At 36.5% G+C, this 4,927-nt stretch overlaps 1 pseudogene; it reads left to right on the plus strand.

The window, feature by feature from the left end:
• Nucleotides 1–815: 815 nt before the first annotated feature.
• On the plus strand, nt 816–934 carry LOC145027750 (5S ribosomal RNA; annotated as a pseudogene).
• The last annotated feature ends 3,993 nt before the right edge of the window (nt 935–4,927 follow it).

A 4,927-nucleotide genomic window follows, 5' to 3' on the forward strand; every position in this document is an offset into this window, starting at 1 on the left:
CGTGCTGCGTATACTTGTCTTTTGTAGTATACCTTGTTCGCAACAATAGTCTTGTAGTAAATCTAAAGTACAGTAACTTTGTTAAAGGTTTCACTGTTGTGTTTTGTTTGTAATGCCTTATGTTCAAATCTAATGTCTTTAGTTTCCGTATGATTCCGACTTTATCATACGACTTGAGTCAATTCGATCCTCGCAATACCAAACTCATGCGCACATCTCTTTCTCCGAAATTGTGTTTCTAGTGAAGCTAACATTCCAGAACACCGAAGTACTCATTCATGGAGTACCTCATGTTTCTAATCCTCTCCGAAGAAATCTCAGCACACCTTCCCGAAGTACCACTCGTACAGTACATCAAGTTTAATCAAAGATTCATACGGTTGATCTATCGTTGAAGAATGTACACATAGGGTTGGTATATAATAAAGGTTCTACAGGTTTAGAATTGATGATTCCACTTTAACTTCTTTTCCTCGTTGGGATGTGAACTAAAGAAGAATCAGTTATTCGACTATCTTTTTAATCTTAATTATATATGACTCGTATACACGAGAATGCGATTGATGAACCATGTATGACTTCTAATATGAACTTCAGGATGGAGAACTGCCCAAGACTATGAGTAATCGCATCGTCATGCGAACAAACTTAGGACCCAATACGACTCCTGTAAACCGATCGTCCTACGGTCTCACACCAACGGAGATAAAAGAACTGTTCGGACAACTTAACGACTACTCAGAAATAGAATGATAAGACCAAGCTCCTCACCTTTGAGAGCTCCAATCTTATTCTTCAAGAAGACAAACTTCAACGGGTGCGATCATACCAACACTAATGCATCGGATCCCATCAGAACTCCATAGTTAAGCGTGCTTGGGAGAGAGTAATACTAGGATGGGTGATACCCTAGGAAGTCCTCGTGGTGCAAACCTCGACGGGACTTCCATTAAAAATCATTACCTTCCGCTACACATAGATGAATTGGTTGACCCACCGCAAGGAACTATTATTTACTTTTCAGAAATAGGTATGAGGTCCAAACATCACCATTTACGAGTTTTAAAGGAGGATGTCCCGAGCCAAACTCGATGCGGACACTACGAGTCCGTAGTAATACCCCTCGGATAGGACTAGTACGCCCGTAATATTCATAAACATAATGAATAGGGTACACCATTCTTACTTGGATCGATTCGTCATTGTCCTTGTAAATGACTTACCTATCTACTCTCGTAGTAAGAAAGGGCAAGGAAACATCCACAACTTAATCTACCCCGTGAACTTAGTCATGTACATTTTACCTTTCACGTCTCGAACTTGAAAACGTACCTTTCCGTCAGGAATCTCGTAATCCCACTCGACGAGATCGAGATCAACGAGATCCTCGCCTTCGTGGAAGAACCATAGTGACCATCGATCGAGAAATCAAGCGGATGAAGCAACGCCGCCTCCCATTAGTGAAGGTTCATTGGGATACCAACCGATGACCGGAAATTCACTTATGAGCGCGAGAACCAATCGATTAGGAAGTTTCCCCACCTCCTTGCTCGATTTTTCATACTTACTCCTTTACCTAAATTCTAATTTCGGGACGAAATTCCCTCTAACGGGGGGATGATGTGACAACCCGAAATTTTCCATCCAGTACATTCAAACACTTCAATTAAAAGTTAAATGCTTTTCTGCTAATTTTTAGCCAGTTTAAAGTCCATTTGAGTATTTTAATTAATTATTCACGAATCGGACGCACAAAAGGAAGTGATTTCTAGTTAACCGGGAATGTAATGGAACGAGCAACACCTTGAATTGGTGTTCATGGCCAAAGAAAGAGTTTTGGGCCGTGAACTATCTTAGGGCCAAAAACTCATGTCGTAGGCATGAGTTTACTCTCCATTCTTTCATTTCCTCATTTCCAAACTCAAGAACCAAAACCATTCTCTCTCAAGTAGCATACCGTTCTTCATCTGATTTTCTGAGAATGTAAGTATTACTTGACTTGATTTGTTATTATAACCTATCTCCTAGTCATTATACATCATTTCATCCATTCAATTGTTGATTTTCATTGGATCTTCAAAACACCAAGAACACACACTAGTGTTCTTGGACCTTAAACACCCAATCGAGCTCCGATCTTGTAAGTGCACTTTCTATAGCTTCTTGTATGCTTAGTATGACCCTTATAACACTTGAAAATCATCAAGAAACCATAGAACAAAGGAGTTTACAGCCAAGGATGATCTTGGGCCGTAAACCCCTTTCAAGGTGGTAAATTGGACCTTAGCTCCTTCCTATGCCTTGGATGCCAACCTTGATCCTTCCTAGAAGTGTTTAAGACTTTAAACAACAATCAAAACAACTCCCCATAGGATTTTACAGCCGTAATCACCTAAGGAAAGGGTCCTTAGGCCGTGAACTCTACTAGGCATTGTTATTGTGCCCTTAATGCTATCCTAAGGCTTGGACTTGATCATTTAATGCCCAATCATGACTTGTAAGACCTCAAAACACAATTTGGCACTTAGTACCATGATTTTACGGCCCTAAACTGATGCGTAAATGGTTATGAGCCGTAAATTCCATAAAGGGGTGGTTCATGGGCCATAAACTCCAATGCCATGTCATACAACCCTTAGGTGCAACCCTTTGGTACCTATAGCACTTGAATCAAAGTGTTTCCATGACTTAGGGTGTCTTAACTTGATTAATTAATTATTAATTGACTAATTAGATTACATATATGTTTATTATATGATAACTAGGATCATTGTGTGTGTACAAGCCCTCACATGACACATAGCATCCTACATCTTCCGATCATCCAAACCACCAACTACAGGTGAGTTCATATCCCTTAATTAACTTTTTTTTTAAATGTTTTTAATGTTTTAAATGCTTTATGGGGGGATACAAGTTAAATCACGTTTAGTTGTTATATCAATCACATGTGATTAATAACTAGCATGCAAATGGATTTACTATACGTTAACTGTTTTACCAAATAGATTTCTTTAAATGAATTTCTTAAACGTTTTTATATGTTTAAAACTCTTTATCAAACTGCTTTATACACTGTATGTTTCTTTTCAAACTTTGTTACAAATGTATTTCAAACAAAGGTTTTCTTTATACTTAAACTGTTTATTTAAACAAAATACTTTCAAACCGTTTTATAAATTGACATCGAGTCGATCTTTTCTTAGATATCAATCTTATTCAAAGGTTTTACAAAACTCATTTTAATGTTTTATATTATCAAATGCATGCCCATATATGTATAGTTATATAAGTAATGTTTAAAGGACTTAGGAAGGCTAACTCACTTTATTTCCTTTTCCTCTTTGGGATGTGGCTATGGGGTATCGGTTATCCGTCCGAATGTCGTCTAAGTATTAGTTATATATCATGTATACATATGTAGACATAAAAGTGCCCTCAGTCAGTTCAGTACCTTTGGCTAGCAAAGGTATACCTTCGTTGATACTTGTACATTACTAGTAACTATTATAGGTATAGTTAGGAGATACTACTTGCTATTCCTATTACAAGGAATTACACCAGAGTTAGTTCATACATGAGTCTATACTAAATGCTATATGAAGATATACGTTTACTTGGATACACTTACTTGTATACACTTACTTGGATACACTTACATGGATACCTTTACATATATACCTTGTTGAAAGCATGCCTGTATATGTATAGTTATATAAGTAATGTTTAAAGGACTTAAAAAGGATAACTCGCTTTATTTCTTTTTCCTCATTGGGATGTGGTTTGGTAGGGTATCGGGTATCCGTCCGAAGGTCATTTAAATCTTTAGTTATATATCATGTGTACATATACGGATATAATAGTTATGAACAGTCAGTACCTTTGGGTAGCAAAGGTATACGTTCATATATCCCTAGTAAACTGTTATAGGTGTAGTTTGGGCTTATATATGATTTGGTAATATATATGGATTTCGACCTAGCGATTCGTTGCAGAAGTCACCTTTAGTTCCAAATGTAGAATAGGGACTAAGAATCATATTATTACTTACTTACAACGGATCTCGTGAGAAGACTACTTACTTCCTAGATGGGACTAACCATTATGACACCCAATTATTAGCAACAGAGGTAATGAACATCTACGGATGCCTACGGTTAATACTTATACTAGGGTACCTTTACGGGACTAACCATTCCTACACCCTGTTGTTAGCTACATAGGACAATGATTATCTACGGACGTTCAAGGTTAATACTATTCGGCAGTTGCGATGTCGACTTTATCCTAATACAAAAGGATAATACTTATATGGCTATGTTTTTCCTATTACTTTTATTTTGTGATACATTCACATAAACGATGAGGTAGACTATGTATATTGTTAATAGTAGTCATACAAGGGAAAAACCATCTTTGTTACTTTCAAAATAGTCTAGTCTTGGTAGAAGACTACTCTTTATACTAATAGAAATCATAGGGATTTGCTAGGGTATTCAAACGTTTTCAAACTACTTTCAAACGGTTCATACTTATACAAACTTTTTTCCAAATGTTCACACGTCTTTAATTTCCAGTTTTACAAATCTAAGACACATTAATACTTATGAATTCACCAGCTTTATTGTTGATACTCCCTTTCAAAATACTTGTATTCTCAAGTCACAAATAGACAGGTAACAACTAGGTTTTGTGAAGACGGAGAAATCAATACTCCTATTTTATTTTGATTGTTCATTATATTATCTTATACTATGAAAGAACACACTTGTAAGTAAAATTATACTAATAATGCAATGGATGATGTTGTTGCTTGTTTACTACTTTGCATTGTTATGATACTATACATGACGTTATCTGCCCCTGAACGTTTCCGCCGTTCCATTTTTGGGGTGTGACATTTTTGAATACATGTCAAATCTAGTGG

The sequence above is a fragment of the Lactuca saligna genome, chromosome 1 (genome assembly GCF_052625555.1).
Source record: "Lactuca saligna cultivar CGN05327 chromosome 1, ASM5262555v1, whole genome shotgun sequence".
In the NCBI taxonomy this organism is placed as follows: Eukaryota; Viridiplantae; Streptophyta; class Magnoliopsida; order Asterales; family Asteraceae; genus Lactuca; species Lactuca saligna.